Source organism: Panthera tigris, chromosome D3 (assembly GCF_018350195.1).
Source record: "Panthera tigris isolate Pti1 chromosome D3, P.tigris_Pti1_mat1.1, whole genome shotgun sequence".
Taxonomy (NCBI): Eukaryota; Metazoa; Chordata; class Mammalia; order Carnivora; family Felidae; genus Panthera; species Panthera tigris.
In genome coordinates this window covers 62,110,706-62,122,764 of record NC_056671.1, presented here as the reverse complement: position 1 = coordinate 62,122,764, position 12,059 = coordinate 62,110,706, and the positions used below count along the sequence as shown (strand labels likewise).

The following is a 12,059-nucleotide window of genomic DNA, read 5'->3' as shown; positions in this document are numbered from 1 at the left end:
TTGTTTCCTATCAGGCAAGCAGCATCTTGTATCTATGATAGGATGCACTCCTGTGTCTCTGGGGTGTGGCTGAAATTTCAGAGGTGGTTAGTTCCTTGTTTAGAACTAGCATTATTCAGGGAGCTGGTGTGAGAAAGGTTCAGTTGGAGGGACACTGAAGGGTAGCTTGAAAAACAGAGTCTTTCCCTTTTTTCTCCTTTTTCCGCTCTTGTGCTCCCCTCTCCCCAAAGTGTCCTGGGAAAATGGTCTTTTCTTTTAAATTATTTTGGAAAATTGCCTTAATTTCTGAATATCACTGGGAGCAGTGCTCTCTGTTTTCAGTTTCCACGTGGTAACCAGAAATGAAGTGTCTGGACCACCCTTGAGGAGGTAGGCGGGTCCTTGCTATGATGCCCTAAGGGCAAGTCAGGCAAAACCTTTCTGGCCCCTTTCTGTTGAGGTGACTTTTCTATGATTTCAGCAAAGCTCTGGCATAAATATGATTTGCTTCACAGTTGTTTGTTTGTTTTGGTCCCTTTGTAGAGTCGTAAGAATGGTATGTAGGGGAGCTGGTTATGTCCCTAAATTCTGAGCAAAGCGAATGTTTCTTCTTGGTCCTCGTTAGTGCCAGGATTTCATATATGTCCTTGACTTTTCATTCATCCATGCATGTATTCATTCTGTATATTTATTGAGTAATCGCTGTGCCAGGAGCCAGGGATACAAAAGCCTTCACGACCCTGCCTATCTCCTTCACAGCCCCAGGATCCCCTTTCTCATCAGCACTGCCACTTTCCTCGCTCATGCTGCCTTCCAGCTCTCCTGAACCGCACCCAGCCTTTGAGTGTGTTTCACAGTCTCCTGCAGCTGAGTCTCTGTATATGGTGTTTTTCCACCCAAACCATCTTGTCCCTCTTCTCCTCTCCTCTACTCATTCTTTTAGGTGTCTAGTTAATGGTCACCTTCTCCAGGAAGCCTTTCCTAGACCACTGAGACTAGGTTGGCTGCTCTTCCCTCATAAGTAATCCTTGTTAAGTTTTACCACTACAGCTGTCCAGTTTCATTTCATCCCCACTGGATTATATGTTCCTTGAAAGAGGAGACCATTCTCACCATTATATCGTCAGCATCTACACAGACCGTGACACATAGACAACACCTAAAACATACTTTTGAATAAATGAATGCAGCCACAGTGGTCTGTGTCTCACAAACTGCAGAAAGCATGTGAGGCTGGAGTATTAACCTCCCAGAGGGAGAATTTACCTCTTTATGGCTGTTGAGGTTTAGGAGTACCTAGGTATATTGTTTGTAATGACAAACACAAGACTCCACAAGGACTCCATAAGACTCCACAAGGACTAAGGATCAGGGAGAGGCTTTTAATTTAGTAAATATTTAAAATAGCTATTATTTGTAGGCCTCTGCATAGAACTGATCCCACTGTATATTTATGTTATGTATAATTACATGCCAATATCATTTGTTAGAAATAATGTTTGGTGCAGGCTTATTAGATGATGTACATATACACTATTGAATCCCCTGGAATGATAAAAAGAAAAGGCTATTTGGTCATTCTTTCTAGAACTATTAGATTTTGGAAATGCTAGATGACACTGTACAGGAGCTCTTGTGTAGATTGTTTACGTAACTGCTCATGTAGCCCCACATGGCAGTTGTCATTCTCCTTGGCTGGCAGTAAACTTATCGTCACTTAGAGGAAACTAATCTGGATAGGTAATGACAGGGATAAATAAAGTCATTTTGTAGATGTGCAACTGTGGTCGTTAAAAATAAAGCAGACCCTTCTCAGGGGGCTGCTAACCTTGCCAGCTAGTTGACATTGTTCAGATCAGAGGACACTCAGCCTGTGTCTGAACAGAGAGGAAAAGCAGCAGGATTTCCAAACAAATGTTTTCTCACTGGCCCTCTCCCACCCCTCCCCAACTGTCCTGTTTTACATTTTACTTGAGTTTATTAGCAGCAGAAGAGCTGATTTGCAAAGGAAATAAGATGGTGCCAGAAGTGGGGTCCAGCCTCCTGGTTTTTAGAAGCAAAGTGTGGGACATTCAACAGACATGTACATTGAAATAACCTAATAACATTTCTGCCCTTTCTCTCAGCTTATCTCTTGGCTCTGTCCCCTCCCCTTTTAGTGAATATTTGGGCCCTAGAGACACTTCCAGATGTACAAAATGCTTTGTCCTTGTTTGTTGGTAAAGTCACTCCAGAAAGTGGCACTGACAGGAGGGTCAAGGATTGGTTTCTTTTCACAGAGATTCTAAATGAGCACATAGACACATATGCAAAAAGTAGGATTTATGCCTCTGAATATGGCTTGTAAGGAGGGAGTAAACCTCCTGAATTTAGCAATCAAATTTGTTAAGGCTTCTCTAAAGCCTAAACTTCCAATTAACAAGCAAATCATCATCAGACAGCCAGTGAATGGCAAATTCATTCCATTCAACATCTTTTCAAAAGTGGATTTTGTGCACTTATCTCCATGAAAACCCAGCAGGAAGATTTTCCCTGGGAGTGCTCCTACATCTGCCTGTTTTTAATGACGGTAATGGCAAGCAATATTCTACAATTACTTTGGCGATCTCATTTCAAGCATGCAAATCATATTATTGAAGAGCCCAGCAAAAGCCATTTGTTCCTTGGAATCACCAGATAAGTTCTGTAGGGTGAGCAAATGCTGCTTGGAGAAGGCCAGGCCCTTCTGTCACGTAACCTCAGCTGCACAGTGGTAGAATTTGCCTGCCAAGGTCACAAAAGACAACCTAAATACAGACATCAAAGGGGAAATGAAACAAGATTTCATTCCTAAAGTGAAGGAGTCCTTCTTTTCACTCCATTTGTGAAAGATTAGCTTGTAACTCCTTTACTTAATTAAAAATAACATCATTAAAAGAAAAAACACTGGCTGTTGGTAAAGTTCATGAAGTCAAAGCCAAGGCCCTGCTCAAGAGTGAGGACTGTTTTATGTACAGCATGGTCTTGATGCCTTTTCCATTTTTTTCCTACCTTCTAGCTTACTCATCTGAGCTGTAATATAGTCAGTCTTTTATACATGTATTTAGAGGCAACATAAATGGGATAAGGAAATGGTCACAATATAGTAGCATTTAGAAGTGATAAAATTCATATAACAAATAACATATGCAGAGTTCACTGGGGAAGAGGGGGAAAGAGAAACCAACAGAGTGACTCCTCTTAACTAGTTCACAATTGTAAATTGGGAGGGAATGCCCTTTAGGCTGGGATGATCAGGGATGATGTTGTGCAGAGGTGGGAATTGAGTCTTAATGGAGAGATAAAATTTCAATAAGTGATGAGGACTATGAAAGTAATATTCTAGACCAGAGAAATTGTGATGCATGCCAAAGAGGGGAGAAACCAACTTATCTTTAAAAAGTGATGTAGAGACTAGAAGGGAGTAATTGCAGATACCACTGCAATAGGAAAATAGAGGCCTAGGTGCAAGGCCACTGTTAGTGCCCCCAGACTGTTAAGGAACCTTTTGTAATAGATAGGTTGTTTTTTTTTTTTAAATGTTTGTTTATTTTTTGAGACAGAGAGAGACAGAACATGAACAGGGGAGGGGCAGAGAGAGAGGGAGACACAGAATCCAAAGCAGGCTCCAGGCTCCAAGCTGTCAGCACAGAGCCCAACGCAGGGCTCAAACTCATGGACTGTGAGATCATGACCTGAGCCCAAGTTGGATGCTTAACAGACTAAGCCACCCAGGCGCCCCAATAGGTAGGTGTTTCTTATCCAGTTTTGTCCACTTTGGACACCAGGATCTTGGTTCCAGTCATCAGGAAGGATCCTGTTATTTCAGATAGCTCCTTTTAACACCTCTTGGAAGGTTCTTTAACTTGAGACCTCTAAGAACACACACAGGTTAGGCTGAGACCAACAGAACATACACCATGATATGTCAGCTTTCTTAGTGCACTATTTATTTCAGCTAGGCAGAGAAGGATATAATGAACTATACCTTGAATGTAACGTGGTTGTGATATTCATTTCTAGTTACCTCACCTGGAAGGAGTTAGTGAGAAGCTTTAGCCTGTTACCATTATGACATTTTTTTCTGTTTAGATCCAGTGTGAATTTTTCAGTATTCAAATTCTGCTAATCCTTTTCTGCGACATTGTGCCATGGTAGTTTATGCTGGGTGTACTTTTCTTATATTGGGGCTTTTGTCCCATAGGCAGGCAATATCACTTGAAGCATAGGAAAAAAAATGCTCAAAGTTTTCTTCAGGCAAAGCAAGGCTCAAGAGGCTTTGGTTCCAAAAAGAAGGAGGTTTGGTTCCTTTGAGATGTGTTGGACGAATGTTTGATATTAGAATGTGTCCTCTTTCGTTTGTGAGGTTCTGTGGTTCATTGTTGAGTCCTCTGTCCTGCATGCCTTGGATTCTGTAGGCAAAAATCTATTTAATCTGTTCATGGGTGGAAATGAGGGGGGGGGTGTTTGTATTTGCCTTTTTGTAAAAAGAGTAATTCACAGATCAGAGTGAGTTGATAATGGATTTCAAATGTGGATAGCACTGTGCATCCTATGAAACTCTACTAGAAACTCCCTTGGAGTAAGAAGCTCAGAACCATGTGTGTTTAAGTCTTTGAATCCCTCTTTGAGCAAAAAATTAAGTATTTGTTGACTTGAATGGTATTTTCATCTAAGGAGTTGGGAACTTTTCTAGAAGACAATGGAGGGATTACTTGTACTTTTTAAGCATTTGTCTATAAGCACTGGACAACTCGTAATAATAACAACACACATAGCTAACACTTAAATAGCACTTACTAGACCCTACTATACCATCTCATTTAATCCTTACAACAACCTTTTGAAATAGATATTATTATCCCCATTTTAGATGAGGAAAGCAAAATACAGAGAGGTTCAGTTCTTTCCAAATGTCACATACAGAAACAAATTCAGAATCTCTAGCTCTAGAGTTAATGCCATATAGTTAACTAACTATATATACATATATATGTATATGTGTATATATATGTATATATGTACATACATATGTACGTGTGTATATATATATATATACACACGTACATATGTACATATATATATAGTTATAGGAGGTGATTGAAACAATAATGATAGGAAGTGATAATGGTTCACATATTTGCTTTTTCCTTAAGAAACTACATGTTATAACCTAATAACCCAGTAATTGTTGTAGAGGCTTTGCTTTTAGGAGATAGGGCTGTTGGTGTTACTCTATGGCACTGTGTCAGCATATCAACCTTGCTGACAGCTTGGCCACCACGGCTGTCCCCAGACACATTAGAATTGCTTACAGCATCTGTCTTCTTGGTCTTTGAGCACCTGAGTTACATTCTGAGTGGTCATAAAAGAGTCATAGAGAGAGTCCTTTAGTCATCACCCATAACTGAGCTGCCACATTTTAAGATGTAGGGAGTCAGGGGAAATGTTGATTCTGTTCTCCTGAAAGCAAGTTCAAACAACCCACTTTCCTACCTTGCTCTCCTATCCCTTTATTCTATGAGTTTTAACTGAAATTCTTCAAAGTCTCTGAGGGTTAGGGATGAAAGATTTTGGCCATAGGAAGAAGGTAACTATGGAGGTATAAGAGTAAATATTCTTGTTTTACTTTTCCCTTCTTTTCAAGACTTAGAACAAAAGGAGTCCTTTTCATTAGAAATTACATCCTAGTTGAGAAGATAAGAGAATCTGAAATGCTTAAGAACTCTGCCTGTGCTCTAGAAGTCACTTATTTTTGTCTTGAACAGCAATCAGTAAATATGAGTCAAAATCAAAAAGAGAGTACAACAGGTTGATGACCATAGACGCACCGTCTATTAGCATAGGCCAGTCAAGCCATAGAACAAAATGAAGCACAGTTGGGTAGACAAGTGACCAAGCAGTAAGTACTAACCCAACAAATAGAATGCTCAACATTAAATTCTTACAAAAGGATTTCAAGATAGTGGCTTAAAGCTTCTCAGTGGCTGCTTTGGGAAATGATCAAGTTGGAGGAACATCATCCTTTCCTTCTCTAATGCTGAACTTTTGACTGCTTGGCATTAATTTTATTTTGACACAGTATGCATGTTTTAATTGTCCTTTCTTCTTTGCTCTGATGCTACTTTCGTTTGGCAGGAGTGGCCAGAGGATGACCTGGCTTTTAGTCTTCTGTTAGGCTGGGGAATGATAGTCTGTTATCTGAAGCTATGTAGATACAGAATTCAGGGGAAGGTGCAGAGGGGAAAGCCAAGAAGGAACCAATGTTACTAAACTAGAAAGGAGAGTTTCAATAAGTTGCCAAACTGAGGAGCTACAAGTAGATATTGAGAGCCAGAGTATAGGGTAAAGGAGGCAAGCAAGTCTGAAAGCAGACTTGGGTGATGGCCAGGAAATGGATTTCTGTCTATAGCTAGCTGGCCTTTGCCTGACTGCTGTGTGGGGAAGGGGAGGAGATGTGCTGGTAATTTTAAAGAGCTGGGGAAGGGAGAAATATTTCTCTCAAACTGATCCCCATTACTTTCATTTCCATATCTTGTATTATTGATTTGACTTTTATTATTTATTATATTGTTTATAATTAGTTGTTTTTTATATGTTCATCTCTTGATTCCCTACTCTTTAGTAAGCTCTTAGAGGGCAGGAATCTTCTTTGTATTCCACATACTTCTGAAGATTGTCTTCAACATCTCAAGAATTCAGTGAATACTTGTGATGAATTGATCAAGACAGGTCATTAGGACTTGCTGCTATGGGCTATCCCTTGCTGCTTTGAACAGATGGTGGTAGTTTTGTCCACTTCATGTGGACATAGTATGAGAACAGGAACTGTTCCAAACATGCCTAGGAGACGAGCCAGTGGAACTTGGACTCTACATTATGGTCACCTCAGATCACAGTGGTCCATTCACAAAAGGGAACTACACGTATTACTTCTATAGCACTGAAAAGGCAGACTACTAAAAGGTCCTTTTAGTCTGTTACCGTTCCAATTTGATGATATATCTTTAAACGTAAACCCATCTAATTAACAGTGTTTTTGTGGCTACCCAAAATCTATACCTCATTTTTCTGATCAAATCGGAATCATGAAGTAGATAATTTCAGCCCAAAAGTCCATTATTTAGGGTAATTTTTTCAATTTATTTATTATTATGCTATTAACTAGATAATTGCCTTATCTCCATGGAGTTTTTTGAAATCTTTACTAAATATATCAGCCCATACTGATCTCTTTCTGATCTGATCTTAGGTAATTCATATTACTTAAGTCCCTCATTTTGGTATTTTATTATATGTAATTGCATCTGCAGTACATTTTTAACTTGTATGCTATAGTAGATGGCAGGTGCTACATTATGTATCTATTTTATATCCCCAGAATCACTTAGATCAAATCAGAGATCAGATACTGTAAGTGTTCAATGCATAGTTTTTGAATGAAAATAAATAGTAAACAGTGAGTCCTTACATCTGTTTGAAGCCTATGCTGAGTTAGTTGAGTCTTCTTATTTGATTGCAAGCTCCTCCAGGGCTCTCCATGTATTCAGGATATAATCTTCCTTAATTCCAAAGCAGTATCATTCAAGCATTATTTGTTTAATACATATTCATGGCCTATAATGACCATGGTTTGAAATGAGGGAGTATGTAAGGACAGCACATTGAGTATAATAAATAATAAAACAGCAACCTCCAAGTAGGGTGTCTTGGCCTCATTGCCCTTTAACATTAAGTTAAAAAATGGAGGATGCAGAGCTCAGGAAATGGTAATGGACTGAGGGGACCTCTTGGCAGTAGGTTGCCAATTCACATGTATCAAGTCTTTACTTTCTGATGACTGCCTCATGGTATAAAAAGAGTTTATGTCCAACTCCTAGCTAGGGTGTGTGTATGTGTGGGGTCAGGGTGGGATATGTCATGGCCATCTTTTAAAGCCATCTTCCTAAATATCACCACTAAATTTGTTGCCATTTCTCTGAAGCTGGTTATCATTTCTATGAAACCATTACTATATAATACAAGTATGGATGTTATGCATTTCCACCTACTGACATGTTCTCCAATTATGTATGAAGTTTGTGCTCATTACATGTCAATACCTTATTGATTGCCTCAGCCAAAATGACTGTTTCAGTAGAAATCTATGTGGTCCATGAGAGTCTGCATAGAGACTAAAGTGTTAATAAAATTAGAACTCTTCTCTCCTTTAATTTCTACTTCATTCCCTCACTCAGTTGTAGACTTCTTGACTAGCTTGCTCTGCCTCCCTAAAGTGTTTTGAGGCAGATATTAGAGGCAACTGTTTATTCTTAAAATCCAAACTTTTCTACATCTCCTAGAGGTGGTTCAGCAAGTTCAGTAAGTTAGTACCAGATCATTGGGGGGCCTAGCTTCTCCCAAATGTGGCCATTGTTATCTTTCCACTTATCTAGGGTGAAGATCTTCAGCTCCCCAAACTGTCAACCTGATACTTTTTAGCAACATTGATGAAAGCCACCAAACAACAATGATAAGCCCCTAAAATAGATTCACAGGGTTTGTGGTGGCTAAGAGCTGGGTTTGCTAAAAATAAAGCTGCTTCTGCTCCCTCCATCATCTTTTTTCTGCTAGACTATAATTAAAGTCCACATCTGAAATTCTTATTGAGTGGCAAAGTCCCATGAGTGATTGGCATCTGGCTTCCAAAAATATTCCGCAAAGAACAGTGTTCTCAGTGGCACATCTGACAGGCTTGGCTCACTTTCAGTGCTCTTGGCTTCCCGATGAGTGGCAAACCAATGGATGAACGGGAAGATTGCTTCAGCCCAATATCAGTCAATCAGTTGGTTCTTCCATCAATGACTTAAAGCAATTTTCTGTGCCTACCCTTACTTACCCCACACTGGCACATGAGAGAAGACTGATAGGAGAAAAATCAGCTTCACTAATTGGAACACTTTTTGCCTTACCAGTGCTGGGAAAGAGGGACCCAGCTTACTAGAGAAAATGTGGTTCCCTGGCGAGATGGAGAATTGCACTTGCCTGCTGGTCCAAATAGCATTAGTTTTTTTTGCATAGAAATTCCACCCAATTAAAGACTTTTTTTATTTGAACCTGAGATTTGTGGTCTCCCTGGAAGGGAGAGATTAGCTTTAGGGAGGAGAGTAAAAGCCTTTCCCATCACCTTGTTTTTTCACGCTTGTGTTATTTGCATGAAAACTAGACAATGTGTGATTGCACATGGGTTACTCCTCGTAGCATCCTAAATAAGAATATGTTGGACAATGAGAGTCAATTTTTCCTCTGAGCAGTCAAATAAACCTAATCATATGAATATACAATGAGATAAAACACCAATCTTGCACCGAAAGGTTTTATGATTTTAAGTAGACTTGTGCTAAACTCTTATCATAATTGTAATTAGAAAGAGCAGGCCAGTTTCCTGCTGCTTGAGCTCACTTTGACATGTGAACAGTATGAGGTTAGATGCCTGAGCTGAATTCTTGATTTGCACTGGTTTAGAGTTGCTGTTTTCTATGTTGCATGTACAGAGGTCGCATAAAGTAATGTTAACTCTGCTGAAAACAAATATATTATCTTCCTATATTCTCTAGAGACAGCCAGTATTTCTATCTGTAGTGTGCAAAATTGTTAGTATACATTATGTTAAATAATGGAATGGCCTAACAAAGGAGAGCCAGATATATAAGAATTATAACCTTAGGACAGAGACAAGATCCGAATGTTTTGTGATGCATGTGATCGATCTGCTGGGATGGGCAGCTGATAACATGAATTTTTGAAATTAATCAAACCTATTTCCCAGGTCTTTATCACTGTGTTTCAAAGGGAGAGAAACAAAACAACAATAAGAAAACAAAACAAAGGTGAAATAAAGTAACAGTCCTGATGGGGAAAGAGTTACAAAGATGACTTCAGGAGTAAGCAGAAAGAGTAAAATGTCAGAGATGTTTTCTGCAGAAGGAATTGATAAGCTAATACATATAGACAATTTATGCTTCAGTCACATTTTTTGGTAAGGTGTAAACTACTTGAAATTGTGAAACTTTTAAGCTATTTGAAACTTGTTACAGACATAACATCTATAGATGTGTAATACTTGACACAGGTGCCAAAGGCATATAGACTTGGTTATTATTGCAAAGCCCATTTATCTACACTTAGATCAGAAAGATGAATGTTGGAGCTGGAAAGGCATCTCACATATGTTGTAGTAGTGACCAAAGAAGGTTAAGAGATGGGCATAAAGTCCCAAAGCTAATTATGGAAGATCCAGACTAGAATTTTCGTCCTTTGAATATGTACAGTTCAAGTGTACTTTCTGAAGTAGACAATCCTTAGAAGTGTGGCATTGAATAGAATATGAAAAAGAGATGCCTCACCCACTTTGCATTAGTACCATAAGGTACCACCATAGGTGCACTGGGGCAGAGATGTGTTGAAGCTGGATTGTTTTTATTAGAGTCTAAGCTCACTAGAATCGATGAATACATTTTCAGGAATTTTGTCAATTTATTGGAAGCTTAAAATCAGCCATGGTGGGAAATGCTGGAATCTATCATCCTGGAGGTAAAACAGTTATCAGAGTGTTATTGACTAGAAGTATATTTAGGAAAGGAGGAATTTTAAGTAATAAAGACCAATGCCTGGAATGAAAGTTCCATGTTTGCTGGTGTGTAAGTATACCAAACTAATGCTATATGCCAACAGCTTTTTTTAAAATGAAAGAAACACTCAGTGAATTCCATTTCTTTAGCATATGCTCATAAAAATAGAGATGAATAAAGCAATGTTAGTACTATAGAGGTGAACTCATTCTGGAGATGAAGAGAGATGATTTCAGTTCTTCATGTTAAAGGACAAACATGTCAGTCTTTATTAAAGCAGATTAGGAAGGAATTCTGAGAAAAATTTCCCAAAGTGGAAAGTTCATCCCTGGACAGCTCTTGGTTTTTTTGTCAATGGGAATGATATTTACAGAATGAATGTATTTTAGAGCTGTCTGGAGAGAGAAGATCTTAAGATATTCTAAAACAGAGAAAATCATCACCTGTTTTAAAGATGGTGGGATATTCATTGGTGAGCTGGAGCTGGCATGTAATGACTCAAGAGGCTGAATATGCACACACATCTTTTAATGTGCAAATTTGTACTTTGTGACATCACTTTGGAAGCTCAAAGTCCGCCATGATGAGACTATTTACACCATGGAAACTGATAAACAGTACAGATAAGGGTCCTCCCCCCCCACTTTTCCTACAACAACATTAAAACATTTACCAGAACATCATCATATATTATAATACCCTAAATACACTAAAGCCATAGACAGTAGTCAAAATTTTATTCAGAAGGCCTTTTCTTTTAATATTATTTTTTTTTAATTTTTTTTTAACATTTTATTTATTTTTGAGACAGGGAGAGACAGAGCATGAACAGGGGAGGGTCAGAGAGAGGGAGACACAGAATCCGAAACAGGCTCCAGGCTCTGAGCTGTCAGCACAGAGCCCGACGCGGGGCTTGAACTCACGGACCGTGAGATCGTGACCTGAGCCGAAGTCGGACGCTTAACCAACTGAGCCACCCAGGCGCCCCTTAATATTATTTTTTAAAATAACTTTAACTAAATATTTAATTGCGGACTAGAAACATGACAACAATTGGCCTGTGAGTGAGAACCTTATAGGAGAACGAGGGAATTCTCTCACCTACAGATATAATTGTTAAAATAGTTAAGACCAAAGTGGAAAATTGGACTAAGATTTAGTCACCCATCATTTAACATATTTTAAGGCTTACAAGTTATCTACAAATATTATAGGTGCTTCAGGGAATACAAACTATGTATAAGTTTGGCCTTAGTGAGCTTAGACTCTATGCAGACAAAACCCAAACAAATAAAAACGTGGAGAAGAGTGACCAACTCTTAAAGGGACACAAAGTAGGTATAGTAGGGATTGAAATGGAAAAAGAGCTGAGAATTGGGTAGAACTATCAGACTGGTGTACACAGTGAAAGACTGAAGTAGAATCTTAAAGGAAGAGCAGTCTTTGAATAAT

The 12,059-nt window shown here is 38.9% G+C and overlaps 1 long non-coding RNA gene across 1 annotated transcript in view; it reads right to left on the bottom strand.

Moving 5' to 3' along the window:
* LOC122232774 overlaps window positions 1-11,229 on the bottom strand; it is a 31,603-nt gene extending 20,374 nt beyond the window's left edge. Inside the window, exon 1 of the long non-coding RNA XR_006210168.1 lies at window positions 11,051-11,229. This is a non-coding gene — a long non-coding RNA (uncharacterized LOC122232774). The remainder of the gene's footprint in view (window positions 1-11,050) is intronic.
* Window positions 11,230-12,059: the final 830 nt, after the last annotated feature.